The 21,388-nt window shown below is 43.9% G+C and overlaps 1 protein-coding gene across 7 annotated transcripts in view; it reads right to left on the bottom strand.

The window, feature by feature from the left end:
- The window catches only part of PLEKHG1 (pleckstrin homology and RhoGEF domain containing G1), a 237,615-nt gene that overhangs the window by 80,422 nt on the left and 135,805 nt on the right, over positions 1 to 21,388 (bottom strand). The window lies entirely within an intron of this gene.

The following is a 21,388-nucleotide window of genomic DNA, read 5'->3' as shown; positions in this document are numbered from 1 at the left end:
CTTTAATCCCATCGTCATTTCTAACAGCCAAAAAAGAATAAAGCATTTCTGGGATAATCTAAGTGCTCACCGAATATGCATGAATGTAAAGTATGTTTAAAATCTTCACAATGGGCAACCAGAGAATTTGCCAGAACCATCTGGAGTAAAGCACAGAACCAGCATCCCAGTGGGTGCTGATGAGATAGGAAAGACAGGTTTATTAAACACTTCCTCCGGAAGGAGTTCCCCCACCCCCCCCACCCCCGGGTCACCTTACTTTTCTCCAACTCTCTTTTTATGTCTTCCTTCTCATTGGGTTAACTTTATACAGCATCCTTATTATTATTATTTTTTTTTTGCCATTTTATTTTCATCACCGAGACAAACTCTGCCAACTTTGCTGAGGCTGGGGGGAGAGGGGGTAACAGAGACAGGGTGAAAGAGGGGGATAATGAGGAGAGGGGGACAGAAGGGGGAAAAGAGAAGAGGGAAGAAAAAGGGGAGTGATGTTTTCCCTGAGTCTATATAACGTCGCCCCCACACCATGCAGAACCATGCTGAAAATGCAATATAGTTCTCCGGGTCCGAGCCAGGGAAGGAAGCAGACAGATACAATTAGATGTGGCTATAATCCTTAAGGAGGAAAACAGCAAAGGGATGTGATGTCCTGGCAGAGCTTTAAGTACCTGAAAATGAGAACTGATTCATCTCAATTATAATCACGGTACTGCTAGTATAATTTGAAACACGGTAATTAAGGAAAATTAAATAAAGCCCAAAGGATTTTGTATATGGGCAAGAGAATAAAATAAAAGATCAGTAAAATAAATGTACGTTATTAGATCATCTGAAGTTTAACACCTCCTCACTGCTATTTACTACGATCAGTAGTCTTACGTTTATGTTCATTGCTACGCGCGGAGCTCACTGCTTTACATGCATGGTCTTCTTTAACCTTCACGGCAACCCCAGGAGGGGGGCCCGATTATTAGTCCCATTTTACTAGAAGTTTAGAAAATTTCAGTTGTTTCCCAAGGTCCCACAGACAGTGAGCGACTCCGTCACATTCAAACTAGGATCAGCTGACTTACAGCCTGGGCAGTTGGAAACCCAGCACTACTGTTTCCAAGGCTTTCGTCCTTAATGCAGTCTCTTTAAACAGTAGGCGACGTTTGCTGTTGACTTCTTCTGGGGACTTGATGTGGTTTTGATTAGGTTTGAGGTAGGAGCCTACCAAAGACAACAACTCTCATTGACTTGGCGCCTACCGCGTTCCGGGATCGTCAGCACACTGTATCTGAATCAGTCTCAGTCCATTTACACGTCAAGCCTCCCTCCTTCACGTGCTCGTCAACACACATCCCGCACATGCTTTTCCAGCAGCCGAGCACGCTGGCTTTCAACCGTCTGGCATCTGACTTCCAACGCTGGCTCGCGCCTTCCTGTCTCATTCGGTTCACGAGTTCTCTTTCTTCCCTCTCAACTTGCGCCTGGCTTTCTACTCCTGCAAAACGTCCCCCCTTCCCTTTTCAGGCACAGGTCATTTCATTCCTCTTTATGCCCTGACTCTTCCGTAGCTCCCCCACAGGAACACTCTCCCCTACAAAACGGTCATGGGAACCCTCACAAATGAATTCTCCCAGGCCTCCCAGTACCATGCAACTCTTAAGTATATTAAACAAACTTTACATGATGGGGAGCCTAGAAAGCAGAGCATTGAAAAACTATAGGGCTGGTTGGGGCGCCTGGGTGGCTCTGTCGGTTTAAGCATCTGACTTCAGCTCAGGTCATGGTCTCACAGCTCGCGGGTTTGAGCCTCACATCAGGCTCTCTGCTGTCAGCACAGAGCCCGCTTTGGATCCTCTGTCTCCCCGCCTCCCTGCTCCTCCCTCTCTCTCTCAAAAATAAACATTAAAAAAAAAAACCAAAAAAAAACCAGATACACAGTTTTGCCACATACACAGCACAGGTCACCGTATGCATAACCTAATCATATGTTAGACAATAATGAACTATATGACTTATTTAATGAGTTGGAACGCTTTCTAGTCTCTTTTACTGAGACAGGAACTATACTAGAGGTGATTCTCATAGCATCTGATCTGTATACAGTAGGTACTCAAGTAGCATTCACTTGATAGAGAAGAAACAAGGCCTAGGAGACAAAAACCTAGTGTTGTTTGTGCTAATTTGCTTGGAGCTCTAACCCTGAAACAGTTTCCACTAGGCCTCAAGGCTGGAGCTACCTGGGCAATATCAAGTACTGAGAGGAAAAAGCTGGAAGACCTTAACTCAATGTCCCATCTACTGAGTCACACAGTTTAATAATGACCTCAAGGTCAAGCTGTTCTACTTGAAAACTGCAGTGCAGTGAGGCTGTGTATGTTAAAATAAAGAATCTACACATGGGCTGATCTCTGTATGGGCAGTTTTTCAATGCGGACGAAGGTGATTATACTTTGGTGGCATTAGGTAATCCGCTGCTAAATATGGAGATGCCTATAGGCTAAACCCTTCCGTCCATTGTACCCAAAACAATGAGTGGCCCTAAGGACATATATTACTGCTTCTCTGGCCATACTGTTGTTGACCTCATCACGGTAAAATCGGAACCAGAAGTTACTTATTGACACTGAAACAGCTATGGGCTTGGAGATGTGCAGGGGGGCAGAGGGTAAAAAGGGGGTGCAGGTGGGCCACTGTGACGGGACATTCCTCAGAAACCTGACTTTCTCAGGCCTCCTGAATGGGGTACGTCCGGAGATTTCCTTCTGTCATACCGGAGGCCTGGTCTCAATTCGTGCCCACAGAGTGACATGTGTGATGTAGGGAAAACTGTTCTCCTCTCCTACATCTAAGGCACACTGTCCACGGCCATGGCCATCTTGCTACTTAGAACTGAGAAGGAGGGAGAGAGACAGATCTTGTAGGATGAGATTTCCATAAGTGAACTTCCAAGAGATTGTATGGAATGAATTTCTACAGCAGCACTTTCACAATCTGAACAGAGGTACGCTATGTGTTTTTTCTTGTAACAGATGCAGTTTCCATCTGCTGCAAACCTGCTTTCCCAAGAAGCAGATTTATAGGAGGACAGAGCAAGACGTGGGCGAAAGGGCAGAAGTTCCCTCGAAGGCCTCAGCTCCGGGGCTGCCTCTGGGTGCAGTGCGGTGGAAAGTGCAGGAACCACAAGCACAGGCAGCCTGGAGCTGGGAGCTGTACCTTGGATGGTTATTGGCCTTGTTGAGACCCCACCGCCTCAGCTTTGAGTAGGGGTAATGCGACAACGCAGGCCTTGGGGGTTAAACGATGAGGCCCATTCAGGGCGCCCAGCACGCGCGGCTGATGTATGGCCTTCTGTGTGCCCGCTTCCTCCTCAAGGAACTACCTTCACAGATAAATTATAATAAAAACTGCCGCCGTCTTTCTCTGCCACAGGTATTCACAGTGCCACAGGAAGGCTGACGTCCTTGAGCAGCTTGCTATTAACCATCCTTTTTGGGACAGGGTCTGAAGATTGTTAGGGGAGACGTATGCATACAAAGACCCCGGCCCTCTCACTTGCTACGCCCGCCTGGACAAGAAATCCTGCCTCTCCCACCTGTCTGGAAACTGATCCCTCCTCTCTCCGATCCCTCCTCTCTCCCATCCCTGCCTTGATCTTGGTTACCTTCCACGTGCCTACTGCATGGACATCCTAACCAATCCCTCTATGGGGCCCTCACCTCTCCAACTTTTGAGAATGAAGCCAATGCGGTCTTTCTAGAACTCAAATTTGATGTCTGCTTCCTGCATAAAATGACTTCCCGTAGCCTTCTGCATAGAGGGAGGTCCTTCAAGGCCTGCACCCCCGCCTACCTTTCTGGACTCTTATCCACTCTCCTGTGTTCCCCTCCTTCCCTTACCCCCAACACACAGGCATTCACTCCCGGTACTTTCAGGAATGCCCTCTGTCTGCTGGCTTCACTGTCTTTGCACACTCTATTTTCACTAGCAAGGTGGCCCCTCCTACTGTCAAACCCAGGCTAAGATTCTTCCCAAGAATCCGGTTCAATCCTTTCTACGTCTTGGGGGTCAGATGCTCTCCTGAACATCCGCATTTATAATTCCACGATAAAAGAGGAGTGAGTCCTCAACAGCCAGTCCGGTCAGAATGCCTTTGTAGTTCCTGCTTTCCCTCAAGACTGCTGTCAACAATTCGCAGGTGTGACCCCCTAGCTTTCCCAGCCCTGAAGGTTTGCGGAATGAGGGCGGTGAATTCTCTAGACCAAGTCTCTCTGTTAACCGGGCGAAGCCAAGCCGGGAAGGCAAGGGTTAAGGAGCCAGGCTGCACTCAAACTCCCTAAGGCTGAAGTTGTATTGAATTGTAACCCAACCCGGCATTCCTCTTCTGCCCCCTCCCCTCCCTTTGTCCCCGGCCCCGGCGATTTTTACCACGCAACCTCTTGAAGAGGCAATTCGTTTTCAACTCTCTCCCCACCCACCCAACTCCCCGCTAAGCACAAGAAAAGAAACGCTCCCCTCATCAAAAGTAGATTAACTCACACCCCTTTCTCTATCTGCATTTGCATGGGGAACACCCTTTACCAGGCTACAAACAGACCCCTGGGTTGCGTGATTTATCCACCGCTTTATGGAAAGCCAGACAAAGGCCGTGTCTTTTCAGCAATTCTGTATTTGCAGGCTGCCGGTCGGGCCAGGGCTGGGGCGCCCCTCCCGACTCATCTCCCACTTAAAGCTTCTGAAAGGTTAACAGCATAACTTGAAGCCCCATTCTAAAAGTGAAGGAACACTTGTACCATTTCTTGTGGATCCAAAGAGGAAAAGAAAAGGTTAGGAGAAAATATTTTCAAGTGCAATCTAAAGGAATGGCTTGTTCTGTCTCTTACACACACACACACACACACACACACACACACAGCACAATGCCCTTTAGGCAGCTTGCAGAGAAAATTGAGGAGTAATTTCGCCTCAATGTGATTTTGATTTTGCTATTTGCCATTCGAGAAACCACAGATGTAGGCTGCAGCCTCTTTCTTTCAGGGGCCTACTTTAGGGAAGAAGGGTATTGAGCACAAGAATCAGTATGGATTCTTTTCTATTCGTTTAACAAAACAAGACTCTTAATATTTGGAACAAGCATTCCATTTTGCTTTGGGTTGCACAGATGCTCGAAATTTCTCATCATATCTCTATTATTTGCTTAATGCATCCCCTCGCAGAGTAAGGATGACAGCATTTTTCACGAAGTGTTATCTCACCGTTGTGAATGGATCCGTTGTTGTCCAAGAATCTTAAGTATTAAAAGTTAATGGCAATTAATGAAATTCTGACACGTGCTCCAGCATGGATGAAACCTGGAAACATGCTAAGGGAAACAAATCAGACGCAGAAAGACGGACGTGGTTTAAATTCATAGCCAGAAAGTAGACTGGAGGTCGCCAGGGGCCGGGGGCAGGGGCAAATGGGGAGTTATTGCTGAACGGATCCAGAATTTCTATCTGGAGTGATCAGAAAGTTCTAGAAATGAGTAGCGGTAATGATGGCCCATCATGAATGTGCTTAATGCCGTTGAATTGCACACTTAAAAATGGCTCACGTGGTAAATTTCATGTTATGGATATTTTACAGCAGCGGAAAACACTGAAAAAGTCAATTATTCTAATCAGAAAATCACTTTGTTTACGAAGGCCAGGCATCAGATGATATAGTTTAGATGCTCTAACAAACATAAGGAAAATTTTTTCTTGCTATTCAGGCACATTACTAAAGACCCTGGTTATGCCCTGATTCACAAGTGAAATTCACCAGGGTCACGGAGGTGAGTTCTAGGTGGCCTTACATTAGTCCGTCTACTAAGGAGTTCTTTCCTCTGGCGCCTTAGTGCTGTCACATCCACCCCACCCCTCCCTTTGCTGTGGGTGAGGAGACCAAATAATTAAGCTTATTTTAAACATGTAGGGTAAATAGGCTCTTAGTGAGAGTTTGGAGCCTCTCCTGGGGTAAAGACACAGGAGTTACTGTTTGGCGTTTGAAATAATCTATTTTGGCTGCTCAAAGGACTTACTTATTTCCTGGTTACATTCTTGAGAGCTGAGGCTGGAAGAGATGAGATCTCCAGTCATCTTTAGATTTCAGCTTTTTGAATTAGATTCATTTATAGAGGATGAAGCTGAGGTCAGGCTGGTGGGTCACCCATGGGTGCACAGCTACAGACCCAGGGCCCAGGCCGACCTTCTGGCCGTGTTACATCGATCTCGGTTTGACCTAGCTCAAGCCAAGATTCTGAGAATAATTTCCTTCCACCGTTGCAGCCCTTTATATTGGAAATGAATCCCAGCTACCTGTAGGTATGTCAGGTAAACTAAAAATCGCACCAAGATATAACCTTTTTTTTTTTTTTTTTTTTGACCTATCCTTTTTAGGTTGCCCTAAAGTTAGATTTTTGGAAATAGCCTCTTAACATAGATTACCAAACACAACAATCGATGACACTTCAAAACCTACCCGAAATGATTGGCTTTACCAAATAATACCAATTATATTAGTAATCACATAATAATAACTCTCACTTGAATGCTTACTATGTGTCTATCATTGTGCTAAGCATGTTGCATGGAAAACCTTATTTTCACAACAACCCTATTATTCCCATTTCACAGGTGAAAAACCAGATGTAGGAAAGTTCAGTAACTTGTCCGAGATCACACAGGAAAGTGGAAGAGTCAGGATTTGGATTCAGTTCTCAGATTTTAGCTTCTCATCATTGTGTTGTCTTTCACAGGGGATTGGGTGGGGGGAGTGGTAATTTGTGCTGTCTTTAAATGTTGAGCTTTCCCTTCGTAACAATGGACAAAAAATGCCTTTAGGACTGTGGACCTCAACATCCATTGCTGTTTAGAATCTGGAGAGCTTTAGGAAAACCGAGGCCATCTCCAGGAAAATGGATTTCAATAGCCCAGGGTGTCGCTTGGGACAAGAAAAGTAACCCCTCCGCAGGTGATACAAAGTGCAACCTCTACTTTAGAAAATTCCCTATTTCTAAGCTGCTCCTCCTAACTAGATTTCCTACGTGATAGCTTTTAATTGCTCAAATAATAGCCCCTTTGAACCTGTTTATGAGGCTTACTATCCTTGGTCTAAATCTAGGTGATGACCACTTAATTGCGCGTTCCTCATAAGGTATCTTTATTATGTTTTACTTTTTCTTATTTTTAAAGTAGGAGTTTTCGTCTGGTGAATCTTCTTACTAAAAGTAGTTTTTGAACATTCTAGATAAGTCGGAATATTAAGGACATTTACACATTTAATCAGTAACCTGCTTTACCTGATTTTTTTTATTTTTTATGTTTTTTTCCAAATTAGGACAGAAACTTCAAAGCGTGCTCCTGCTTCAGAATGGGAGTCGGGGAAAAAAGCGTTCCAGAGAACCAACCAGACTATTATCACATGTGGACTAGCCCAGACACACACTCTGGTCTTGGAGGAGACCCTCCAAAGCCTACCTGTATCTGTGCTGGGGGAAGAGGGCAATTTCACAGGTTACTTTAGGCTTGTCCCAAGAAGTTGCCAAGGAGGTGACTCTAACTGTGGCCACGTCCCCTCTGTGTCACCCCTCTGGTCAAGCCTAAACTATGTGGTGGCTAGACACAGAAGGTGCAAACTTCTCACACATGTCTAGGTCAATTGTACCCCGGCCAGTGGCCGAGATAGAGGAAACTGGGCAATAAAAGTGAGAGGTTTCCAGAAACGAATCGACAAGTGTGTGTGAATGTGAGAACTCTCCTTAATTGGTATATAGGGGGCACCCAATACATCTGGGTTTTTTTCCAGTTGTTGCTAAATGGAATGGCTGGGAGACAGGACCCGGATGCAGTCCTGGCTCTTCCAAAACTTAGCATCAGGGCCTGGGTTTGAAGAGCTATCAGCTGTTGAGGGTTTGCGTGGTCCCAGCACTGCGCCAGGCGTCTTACAGGCATGCCCTCATGTGATCTGCACAATGTCCCAGGAAGTACGCGATATGCTTTCATTTTAACATGAAGAGACCGCAGGTTACGGAAGTTCAGTAAGGGCTTGAGATCAAAGGTAGTGACAGCGAGGGATTTGCATCCAGCTGGAGAAAGCACTTGCTTCCCTGAATCTCCATTTCTTCAACTATAAAAATGATGGGGTAGACCTAGATAATTCATTCAGCAGGTTTTTACACATGGCCTAGTAAGTGTCAGATACGGGGAGGGTTAGGAATAGAAAACTTACCAACTCACCTCAACTCTTGCAGAATCTGTAGTCAGACCTCACAGAGTTATTTTCTCTGTAATTTTCTCTGTAATTTGGTGTGATTTTACTTAATCAAAAATCCCACACATTTGAAAACAGTCTAAGGGTCATCAGCAGATGGGTGATAAATGAAATGTCTACATAGACTATTATGTAACAAAAACGGAAGAAAATTCTGGCACATACTATATATAATAAAGATAAACCTTGACGATACGATGCTAAATGAGATAAACAGTCACAGAGGGACCAATACTGTATGGTTCCACTTATATGGGTACCGAGAGCGTCAAATTCATGGAGACAGAAAAGAGAACGGCAGTTGCCTGAGGCTGAGAGATGGGGGAATGGGGAGTTACTGTTGAAGGGGTACACAGTTTCAGTTGACAGGAAAGTTCTAGAGATGGATGGCGGTGATAGTTGCACAACAATGTAAGTGTGCTCAATGCCATTGAACTCTACACTTACAATGGTGAAAATGCTACATTTTAGGTATATTTTACCACAATTCAAAAAAGAGATTAAAAAAACTCTGTGAGAGGGGCACCTGAGTGGCTGAGTCGGGTAAGCGTCCGACTCTTGATTTCAGCTCAGGTCATGATCTTGTGGTTCGGGAGATCGAGCCCCGCATCAGGCTCTGACGTGCAGACAGTGCAGAGCCTGCTTGAGATTCTCTCTCCCTCTCCCTCTGCCCCTCCTCTGCTTGGGCTCACTCTCGCTCTCTCTCTCTCTCCCCGCCCTTCTCCTGCTCAGAATAAATCAATTAACTTAAAAAAAATTCCACGAGTGCTACTGTGCAGAACAATGCTTATACCCCATAAGTGGCAAAGTAGTCTTGGTGGACAAAGGAGAAAGCCCAAACATGAATGACCGGAAAACGGTTAACTTAAGTTACGCAGGCTGACAAGTTGTGCATCGGCCCAAGCCACCTCTTCCTTTTCTAGGTATTTAAAAGAGGGTTCCACTAGGCGTTAGGCTTATCTCATGATCCAGGTAAATTCTTCTATGTGATTAGTTTCACAAGGTGCAAGCGTCTTGGGACGACATTTCTGGCTGTGGTCAACTTCTCTCAAGTGAAGCTTGGTTTGTGGAGGACAGCATTTCCCGAATTCTATAATTTTCTACCCACTCACTATAACTGAATATTCAAGGTGGCACACATCCAAAAGGCAGCCTGATTCCAACCCAACTGAACAGGAACTGTTTTAGCAAATCTTCAATAGAATTTTGCCCACAGGCGGTCTTTGAAATATATGAACACTTCAGCAGACCAGTAATAACAGCTACTCAATCACTTGAGTTAACTCAAGTTTTTGAAATGCCTTTTCGTTAACAATCAAAATGTTGCCTCAAATGAAAAGCCTAATAGGATGGGAAGGGACTTTTCGGTTGCAGGTATTTCTAAGTGCTTGGTCATGCAGAATAAACGAAAGCACTCAGTTGGGTCTGTGAAAAGGATAGTTTCTATTTTCTTCCCCTCCCCGCCAATTACATTGTAAGGTTGTACTTTCCTTTATTATGTTGTCTAGCTGTATCTGCGAGTGTAGGTGGAAAATATCATCTAATGTTAACATCAGAAATACGCTAATATTTACCCCTCAAATCTCCTTGGTGTACTAAGAGTTTCATCAACACCACCTGCTATAGTCTATGCAAGAACATTTGACCAAATTGTGCAAATGCTTTCAGTAAAAGAAAAAGTCCCTCCAACTATTTGTGGTTATAAGTAATCACGTTTGTTGGGTTGAGATTAGGGTTAAAAAAAAAAAAAAATCTATTTTACTTTCCAGAAACATGAATGAACTCTCAAACTGCTAAGAGAAACCGAAATTCTTTCAAACCATTTTTTCTTGAAAGGTGGAAACGAAAAGAGCCTTAAGGATATTTGTCTTGGTTTTTATTAGTCTCATTTAAGATAAATGGAAGACCGTGTTTTTTGTTTTTGTTTTTTTTTTTTAATTTTTTTTTTCAACGTTTATTTATTTTTGGGACAGAGAGAGACAGAGCATGAACGGGGGAGGGGCAGAGAGAGAGGGAGACACAGAATCGGAAACAGGCTCCAGGCTCTGAGTCATCAGCCCAGAGCCCGACGCAGGGCTCGAACTCACGGACCGCGAGATCGTGACCTGGCTGAAGTCGGACGCTTAACCGACTGCGCCACCCAGGCGCCCCTATAACATTTATTTTAAACATGAATTTGTTCCCACATGATTAATATACAAGGGAACAATTTGAACTTAATTCAAATATCCTAACTTTGCCTTGGCTTATGCAGGATCTCATCCGTAAGAAACACTAGGTGGATGCAGAAAATTGTCCCCAGTTCCAGAGAGCAGCACAGGAAGACAAAAACACGCGCGCTCACCTCGAATGCCTACCAGAGAACTCAGACCACCTGCACGCATAGTATGTGCCACACTCATCCGTGTCGGGTGACTTCAGAAGAATCCCTTGGGGCACCTGGGCGCCTCAGTCGGTTAAGCGTCCGACTTCGGCTCAGGTCATGGTCTCGAGGGTTGTGACTTTGAGCCCCGCGTCGGGCTCTGGGCTGACAGCTCGGAGCCTGGAGCCTGCTTCGGATTCTGTGTCTCCTTCTCTCTCTGCCCCTCCCCCACTTGTGCTCCTTCTCTCTCTCTCAAAAATAAATAAATGTAAAAAATAATAATAATAAATAAATATTAAAAATATTTTTCAAAATAACCCCTAAACTGCAGTCCTGTAGATGGTTTCCTATTTTTTCTCTTTCCTCTTAGCCTATCTTGTATTTTCCCTCTCTGTTCTTGGTTCTTTTTCCTCTTTTATTGTTCTTTTTTCTGACTCTTTCTCTCCTGCTCCCTTTCTCTCTTCCTCTTGTATAGAGGGTGGCAGGTGTAGCAACCAGGGGGCTTCCATGAGCAACTTCAAGGTCAGGTTTGCTAAGCAGGCATGTATTTCTTAACCATTTAACAAGTCTAAGTCTGTGTCTTCATTTTTCTCAGATTCCAATCTTTTTTTTTAATGTATCACTGATGACGTTTTTGAGTGTTGTGCTCAAAACTCATTTTTCCTACAAGTCCTATTTCCCCCACCCCCGTGGTTTTGCACAGTGGGCGATTTTTAGGAATACGCATGCCGTGTGTCACGTTATGGCAGCAAAAGGAGTGGAGTCTGGAGTGAAACTGGGTTTCAGTTTCAGCTCTACCGCTATCTATGTGGCCTCGGATAACTAACTTTACCCTTCGTCCATTTAATATTCTTGCGCTAAAACAGCCGTATTATACTAATACCCACGTGATGGGGCTGTGAGCGAGGATGGGGCTTAAGCCAGTGCCTGATATGTGGTAAGTACTCAAATATTACTCGCTGTTAGTGTTTATTTTTTAGCGTTTTTGTTGTTGTTATCCAGGCACATATTTAGAAAATTGACAAGTGTTAGGGTGCCTGGGTATCTCAGTCATTGAGTATCTGACATCGGCTCAGGTCACGATCTCATGGTCCTTGAGTTCAAGTCCCATATTGGGTGAACATGAACAAGCCCTACTTTGGGTAAAACACGAGCCCCACTTCTCTCTCTCTCTCTTTGCCCCTTGCTCACTTGTGCCCTCTCTCTCTTTCTCTCTCTCTCTCTCAAAAAAAAAAAAAATTTACAAGTGTTAGATACATAGTATGTTTACAGCCGTTGGGAACCAGTGAGGTCACAAAGCTTAAGGTGTCACATTGGTGATGTCACGGTCTACCATGCTCCCAGGTGAATCTGATCAATATAGATATTTTAAATAATGTCCCTAAGTTTTGACTCAAGATCTAACCATAAAGAGGAGAACTGGTAGCAGGAAGTACACACGAGCTCTGGGGAACGGCCAACAGCTGCTTTTGTGTAGCAACTCCGCAAACTTTGACTCACTTTGCTTTTACAAAATGCTGTCCACCTTGAACAGTTTCCCTGTTAATACCTTCTGACTGATCACTAATGAACAGCACCTTCAAAATGGGCAAACTCATTAGGACTCGGAAAAAGTGACAACCCAGGTCTCGGTCTTCCCTCCCACGTTAAATTACAATGAGTTGAACAGATGAATGCTCAAAATCACCATATTGAAATTGAGGAGGACACAAATAAATGGAAAGGGATTCCACGCCCATGGATTGGAAGAATTAGGGTTGCTAAAATGTCCGTATTACCTAAAGCCATCTAGAGATTCGCGGCAATCCCTATCAAATGTCAGTGGCATTTTTCAGAGAACAAAGGATTCTAAAATGGGTATGGGACCACAAAGGAGCCCAAATAGCCAAATCAATCTTGAGAAAGAAAAATAAAAAGCCAGAGGTGTCACAAGGCCTGATTTCAAACCATACTACAAAATGACTGTCATCAAAACAGTATAGTATGGTAATCAAAACAGTCACGTAGACCCATGGAACAGAATACAGAGCCCAGAAATAAAACCTACGTATCTATGGTTAATTAACTTACACAAAAGGAAGCAAGAATGTATAATGGGGAAAAGACAGCCTCTGCAACAGACACTGTGGGGAAGAGTAGATAACCACATGCAAAAGAATGAAACAAGACCACCTTCTTACACCATATACAACAATTAGCTCAAAACGGATTAAAGACCTGAATGTAAGACTTAGAAGAAAACATAAATGATAAGCTCCTTGACATCAGTCTCAGTAATTTTTTTTTTTAATCTGTCCCTTGAGATAAGGGCAACAAAAGCAAAAAAATACAATAAAATAAAAACACAAAACAAACACAAAAACAAAACCAAATGGAACCACATCAGACTAAAAAGCTTCTGGAAAGCAAAAGCAACCATTAACATAATGAAAAGGCAATGTACTGCGTGGGACAAATATTTGCAAAGGATATATCTAATAAGGGGTTAATACTGAAATATATAAGGAACTCATACAACTCAATAACACAGAGCCAAACAATCTGATAAAGAAATGGGCAGAGGATCTGAACAGACACATTTCAAAGAAGACATCCAGATGGCCAACAGGCACATGAAAAGATGCTCAACGTCACTAATCATCAGGGAAATGCAGATCAAAACCTCAATGAGGTATCACCCCATACTGGTCAGAATGGCTATTATCAAAAAGACAAGAAATAACAAGCGTTGGCAAGGGTGTGGATAAAAGGGAACTCTGACACACAACGAGAACGCAAATTGGTGCAGCCGCGGTGGAAACCAGTATGGAGTTTCCCCCCCACATTACAAATAGAACTACCATATGACCCAGCAATTCCACTTCTAGGGATCTATCCAAAGAAAATGAAGACACTAATTTGGTAAGATACCTGTACCACGTTTATTGCAGCATTATTGACAATAGCCAAGACATGGAAACAACTGAACGACCACTGATAAATGAATGGGTGAGGAAGTGGTATACATACACAATGAAACACTACTCAGCCACGAGAGAAGAGTGAGGTCTTGCCATTGGCGGACCTTGAGGGTATTAGACTACGTGAAATACGTCGGTCGGAGAAAGACACATACCGTACGATGTCACTTTTACAAGTGGAATCTAAAAAACCAAACCAAACCAAATCGGACCAAGACTCACAGATACAGAGAACAGAGTGGTGGTTGCCAGAGGGGATGGGGTTCGGGGTGGGGTGGGGTGTGAAATGGGTGAAGGGGATTAAGAGGTACAAACTTCCAATTATGAAATGAGTGATGAGGATGTAATAGACGCCACAGGGAATCCAGTCAACAATATTGTATTAACTTTGTATGATGCCAGATGGTAAATGCCCTTACCGTGGTGGTCAGGTCCCAATGCACACAAATGCCAAATCACTATGTTGTCCACACGAAACTAACAGAATACTGTGGGTCAATTATGCTTCGATAAAAGAACAACCAAACAAAAAGAAGTGGAAATAAAATCACTGTGTTCCCACCTTCTAGGTTGTTGTCATTGTCGAGGGGGCAAGAGAGGAGAAGGAGATAGGGTAGGGAGGGAGGGGGCATGAGAACAACGATAGCAACACAACGACAATCATAAAGAGATATGGAAATGAGTAGTCCAAGTGAGATCTGCTCATTACGTATAGTGATCAGATATGCTATTTGAGGAATAGCTTCTACACAAGCAGAAAACTATTTAACAGGGTTGCTTCTAAATTATCTTAAATGGTTTTAAGAAAGATCTCATTCAGTCATTATGATAAAAGCTCTTGGAGGGGAAAACAAATAGAGACATTCAAATAAAAGTACTCAATGCCACGTAAAAGTACATTAAATTGTGCCAAATCCCATAGTGTAAGTTCTTTATGAAATCCACCCACATAACAAGCCTTCATTAAAAACAATTCCAGCCAAGTCCTACACCCCAGCCTTGAACACATATTTCCCCCAGTATTGAAAAAAACTTTACATGACCTCATAAAAAGTGTCGGCATAATAAATGTTATTTAAGCTGGAGGGAAAGTATTCAGTGAGGACATCTGCAAATAAAAAGGTACTAAAAGCCATGACAATTCACCTCTTCTCAATAGCCTTCTCCCTTGGTTGGAAACCTTTCTCCTCTTCTCCAGTGTCCTAAGCAGTTACGGCTGGCCCCGGGAATGTCTACACAGAATCCTGTTCTCATGGCTAAGGCAAGAGAGTGGAAGAGCCACAAACTGCCCCTTCCCACACCAAACAGTCTTGTTTCTCCAACAGGATCCATAGGAAGTCAGACTTCATCAGAAACCACAGCTAAATTGACAGTGTTGTGCTGGAGGACGGGGTGGTCCTGGACAAAAGCTAACTCCGATTCCATTCTAAGTCTCTAAGCTAAGTCTCTAGACAGAGTAAATGGTAGACAGGCACTATAGACTCCCCAGGCCTGGTCAACAGGTTTCCTTCCTCTCTCCTTCCTTCCTCCTTTCCTTCCTTCCTTCCTTCCTTCCTTCCTTCCTTCCTCCTTTCCTTCCTTCCTTCCTCCTTTCCTTCCTTCCTCCTTTCCTTCCTTCCTTCCTCCCTCCCTCCTTTCCTTCCTTCCTTCCTCCCTCCCTCCCTCCTTTCCTTCCTTCCTTCCTCCTTTCCTCCCTCCCTTCCTTCCTTCCTCCTTTCCTTCCTTCCTTCCTTCCTCCCTCCTTTCCTTCCTTCCTTGCTTCCTTCTCGCTCTCGCTCTCCCTCTCCCTCTGCACAGATTTGAGAGAAGTCTTGCTTCCTAAGTGCAAGAAGGTTATCCCTTCCAAATAAAGTGGTGCCTCCACTACTAAGAGCAACCTCTTTTCTAAGCTATGGTAATGCGCCGAGCATCTTTCAATGTGTTTCACACCACCAAGCATGTGAAAACCTCCTTCTCTCCTCTACCTACCCTGATGCTATCTACACTATCATGCACTAAAGGAAGAGTCTCTGTAGACTGAAACACACAAGAGCTGGGAGGTTGGGGATCAACATTCTAATCCTTGTTCAGCCACAGCTTTTTTTTTTTTTTTTTTTTTTTTTTTTCAGCCACAGCTTTTGAACAATGCTGAATGCTCTCCACAAAGCTATGCTTAAGGGGCGCCTGGGTGGCGCAGTCGGTTAAGCGTCCGACTTCAGCCAGGTCACAATCTCGCGGTCCGTGAGTTCGAGCCCCGCGTCGGGCTCTGGGCTGATGGCTCAGAGCCTGGAGCCTGTTTCCAATTCTGTGTCTCCCTCTCTCTCTGCCCTTCCCCCGTTCATGCTGTGTCTCTCTCTGTCCCAAAAAATAAATAAACGTTGAAAAAAAAAATTAAAAAAAAAAAAGCTATGCTTAAGGCTTCGGCTCTTTAAGTCTTAAACATTATGGGTGTGATACTCACTTACTGGCTTTTTAACACAGTGGACAAAGGTGCTTGAAAAAAAATGTAGCTCTCTAGGATATGATAGAAAAAAATAAACTGATGTCACACTCAATATTTTACCCATTTTTTCCACTAAATACGTATGTCCTCAGTGGCCCCCAAGATGATATTATGTAGCATCTCTTATAGTTCAAAGGTGACATTCTGTAGTAGGGAATTCACTTCTAACTGGACAGCACTATGAACTATTTTAAAACTTTCCTAAAAGGTTAAAACAGGCCGTAAACTGTATCTGGGGACAAATCTTATGAGGCTTTCAAAGGCTCTGTTATAGATCATTTAGGAAGATTAAAGAAACCCCCTCTACCTAGGAGACTTCCTTCTCAGTCATTGTACGGCTCCATTAAACATGAAAGAGGCCCTTACTGTCTACTTTCCAACTACAGATTTCTATCTCTCCACAAATTGTATCAGTGGCTACTTGACTTCCAACTTTTAAAACTTGCTTTCTTATTACCTCGTTTTACCTGTGAATGCTATTAGAAGCCATCTATAGAAATGGAAAGTACAGCCCCATTGTTCTTTTGAGTCTGGATCTCATGTCCCTTTCTTTCCCTCTTTTCCTCTCTCGAATGTCCAGTGTACAAACTTAGATGACTAGGATGTCAGGCAAAGAAGCTGCGGTGGGGAGGGAGGGGCAGGGGGCTTGGAACGAAGGATCTGGGCAGGAATGCTAGAAAGAGAGGGCGACAGGAGTAAGTACAATAACATTTTGAAACATTTCAGGAAGCAACTAGGGATTCAGAAATGGATTTCTAACTGGCATGGGAAAGGAAAAAGACGTATATATTTGGGATTAATACAATCGCTCTACATATGGGAAAGAAAGGCATATAACCTTTGTAATGTGTAGCCATCATCTGGGAATTCTTTTACCTAAATAAGTTTGGAAGGATATCTTCTCCGAAATAAGCCACTCTGAGGATATTGGGGACCAGGCTAAACAGGTCAAAGTACCTTGTGTTAATGTCTCTCTCTAAGATTTTTTTTTAAATTTTATTTTAAATATTTATTCTTGAGAGAGAGAGAAAAACAGTGTGAGTGGGGGAGGGGCAGAGAGAGAGAGAGGGAGACACAGAATTTGAAACTGGCTCCAGGCTCGGAGCCTGTGAGCACAGAGCCCGATGTGGGGCTCGAACTCACAAACCGTGAGATCATGACCTAGGCCGAGGTCGGGCACTTAACTGACTGAAGCACCCAGGCGCCCCCAGATTATATTTTTAAGCAACCTCTACACCCAACGTGGGGCGCGAACTCACAACCCCAAGATCAAGAGTTACATGCCCCACTGACTGAGCCAGCCAGGCGTCCCTGTGTTAATGTCTCTGAAATCTATGTGTGTATCAGCGATCTTTCACAAAAATGTTTCCATTTATAAAAATCCTAAAACAAATCTAAACCTGAGCTGTGGGGATGATGTACGAATGTGGTATACAGATAAAATGCACTATTTTACAGGGAAAAATGATTAAGCCATGGAGGATGGCTGTCGAAACACATTAGTTAGACGGGAATCAGTAACGCAGAGTGTAGACAGTCAGAAAGGTGCTTCTGCCTGGTTGAAAAGTGACTGACCCGTATCTCTATAAATGTTCGGACTTTTCCTCCCCCCCAGAAAGAATTCTTGCTTTGAAGGAGCCACGTCACAAGCTCTGCCCCTTAGGTGTGGTGAGAACTTGTATTGGCAGGTGGTTAACGAGCGGCCCTTTTCCCATGTTAAAATTCTGCACGTGAAAAATTGAGGATTATTAGAGAAGCCGGCTACAGAATTATAACAAGGTAGAAACGGATCGAGGAAAACAGACTGACTCTGTATCTTAAAAGAATACCGATTTTCGCAGTCTTTGTTGGGCAGAGGTGCTGTAAGTGGGAAAAAAAATTGGTTATTCTTCATTGAGGAAAGAACTAGATACAATGAGTTTAACCATTCAGTTAAACCGCTCTGTGAAAATTGTCATCTTGAGAAAGAGGGAGTCACCTAGCAAAAGTATGTGAACAGCAGGCTGTGACACGGAGTCCCTCATCTAAAGGGGGTCTGGCCTTTTCTAGGTGGAAAGGGCACAGAAGTGAAAGCGTTCTGGTGAATTCCAGAACAAAGCACCATTTGCTTCTTCCTGTTTGGGTGCCTCCCACTTTGTCCGGGACTTTTCTTCCCCAAGCGCCCTTCCTCCCAGCATCCTTCTTCACCCTTCCCCTTCCCTAATTATGTGTTACCTCAGATTTTAGGTGGATTCACCGGAAACAATCCAACTGCATTCAAAACAATAATACTGATGGGGCGCCTGGGTGGCGCAGTCGGTTAAGCGTCCGACTTCAGCCAGGTCACGATCTCGCGGTCCGTGAGTTCGAGCCCCGCGTCGGGCTCTGGGCTGATGGCTCAGAGCCTGGAGCCTGTTTCCGATTCTGTGTCTCCCTCTCTCTCTGCCCCTCCCCCGTTCATGCTCTGTCTCTCTCTGTCCCAAAAATAAATAAACGTTGAAATAAATAAATAAATGGTCACACGGTTTATAAAAAAAAAAAAAAAAAAAATACTGGAATCACCGCTTAAAGGTTTTTGTTTTTTTTTTCCCCTCATTAAATTTCTGCTGCAGCAAACGGACTAATCTGTTCATTTTTGGGAAAGACTTTAGGTAAGTCACAGTATGGTTAAATGACGACCACTCTCACCCAGCAAATTTGGAGGAGGCCGGTGAGGATAACAGTCTCCTTTTTATTGACTGCTTACCACGTGCCACATCCTGTTGTACAAACTCTTCATGTATTTTCTCATTCTTCTACTAATGCTGGGTGGCGGGTAGATAGTAGTCTTATTTTAGAGTTAATGAAACACAGGCACAAAGCTCAGAGCCTCAAACAGGGGCTGGCAAGCGACGGCCCCTGGATCAAGCCTGACCCTAAAGTTTTTCTGGAAAATCCAAACCCATTCGTTGACATAGTGCCTGTGGCAGCTTTCGAGCTACAAGGGCAGAGCTGAGCCATTGTGAGTTGTGAGTTGTGAGACCTCAGGGCCCAGAAAGTCTAATATTTACTATCTGGATCTTTAGAGAAAAACTCCACCAAAGCCCAGTATAAAACATGGTTAATTCACTGATTAAAAAAAAAAAAAAAAAAAAAAAAAAGGCAAGAACATCTGGGCAGCTTGGAATAGAACTTTTACTGAAACTTTCTTAGAAAAAAATATTCTAGGGGCGCCTGGGTGGCTCAGGCAGTTAAGCATCCAACTTCGGCTCAGGTCATGATCTTGCGGTTCATGAGTTTGAGCCCCATGTGGGGCTCTGTGCTGACAAGTCAGAGCCTGGAGCCTGCTTTGGATCTGTGTCTCCCTCTCTCTGCCCCTCCCCTGCTCGTGTTCTGCCTCTCTCTCTCTCAAAAATAAACAAACAGGGGCGCCTGGGTGGCGCAGTCGGCTAAGCGTCCGACTTCAGCCAGGTCACGATCTCGCGGTCCGTGAGTTCGAGCCCCGCATCGGGCTCTGGGCTGATGGCTCAGAGCCTGGAGCCTGTTTCCGATTCTGTGTCTCCCTCTCTCTCTGCCCCTGCCCCGTTCATGCTCTGTCTCTCTCTGTCCCAAAAATAAATAAACGTTGGAAAAAAAAAAAAATTAAAAAAAAAAAAAAAACAAACATTAAAAACTAAAAAAAAATATTCTGTCTTCATTGGTCCTTTCGTGTTCAGATCTTACCCATCTCCTCTCACTAAAGTTTATCAACCAGTCTCAGAAAAAATAACAGTGTTCCTGGAACACCAGTGCGGTAACTGCTGGTTTCTTTCTTGGTGTGTGAATTTTGATCAGGTGAAAAGATTTCCAAGGAAGAAAAGAAAAAGGACAGACCAAAGAAAGCTTCAACAGCCGTGACTTTCCCGAGAGGTTGCAAAATTTTTGGCAATTTCACAGGTATTTCTTCTCAAGTACAAATGACATCATTGCTGAAATTAAAAAGGAAATTGGCCTGGTGTATTCTACATTTGGTATCACATATTGTTTTGGTTGAGCATCAATTGATTTTTCTATTTTTACCGGGAAGTTATGTCATAACTATTTTTAGTAGACAGGGTCTGGTTCTGTCATTTATGGAACTCAACACACAATTATGCCTCAGAATTTTCTTCTAAAGTTCTAAGAATGCATATATTCGGGGCAGAATGTGCTCCTCAGCAAATATTCTCCTATACTCCGAAACATTTTAGATTAAAAAGTCTAAAACAGGAAGTGGGTATTAGCAAAGGAAGGAACTTGGTATATTACCAGGAAGGAAAGTGGCTATAGCTTTATGACATAAATTTGCCTTGGAAATATTAATATTTTTAATCATCAATTGACAGTGAGCTAACATCTGTGCTACTCTGGTAATTTTTACTTTATCCTTAAACACCTATCTATAAATCGGGGCACCTGGATGGCTCAGGTGGCTACGCGTCTGATTTGGGCTCAGGTCGCTAAGCGTCTGACTTCGGCTCAGGTCATGATCTCACAGTTCATGAGTTTGAGCCCCACACTGGGTTCTGCACTGACAGTGCAGAGCCTGCTTCTGATTCTCCGTCTCCTTCTCTTTGGCCCTCCTCTGCTCGCACACACACACACTCTCTCTCTCTCTCAAAAATAAACATTTAAAAAAAATTAACAAGAAAAGAAAAAAAAAACGATCTATAAGTCAAAGTCAATTAATAACTCAATCTCCAAAGTACATGGTTTGGCCCATAAAGCTGAGCTCAATTCACATGGAGCCAAAGAATTCAAGCAAACTTGTTTGTAATAAAAGTGACCAGAAAGTAAATGCCTGAGACAAGATAAAGCCCACGGTTTTTCCCTTCCCTCTACCCCCTTCCCCCAACACCAGCCAATAGAGAATAGCATCGAACAGAGACTCCCAAGCTCGCCCGAATCTCTTGGGGATCTTCCACAATCTCTCTGCCTGGGCCATACCCCAGGCTCGTGAAATCACAATCTCTGGAGGCGGGACACAGGGATCAGTCCGGTCTGGGAAGCTCCCAGACACCAGTAGATAATTGTGATTAAGGTGCAGACAGCCTGAAGGACTCAGTCACACTCCCCCAGACATCTGCAGGTCGGGGCACTTAAAGTGCTCTGGCACCTGCGAAGCACTTGGAGCTCTTTGGTGTAGGAGTTACTACCATAACGTACTGGTGGGGGGCGGGGGGTGCACTGGTCCCAGCAGTCTTGCTTCTAACACATCATTAGCGCGTTAATGCAAATTATCAAGAGGATTTTAACACAATGCGTATGGCCTCAGGGTTCCTCTTAAGTTATGATCGGTTGGAACATTCACCCTACTTCTGCATCTTG

The sequence above is a fragment of the Leopardus geoffroyi genome, chromosome B2 (assembly GCF_018350155.1).
Source record: "Leopardus geoffroyi isolate Oge1 chromosome B2, O.geoffroyi_Oge1_pat1.0, whole genome shotgun sequence".
Lineage (NCBI taxonomy): Eukaryota > Metazoa > Chordata > Mammalia > Carnivora > Felidae > Leopardus > Leopardus geoffroyi.
Note: the sequence above shows the minus strand (reverse complement) of the source record. Positions and strands in the feature narration are given on the sequence as shown.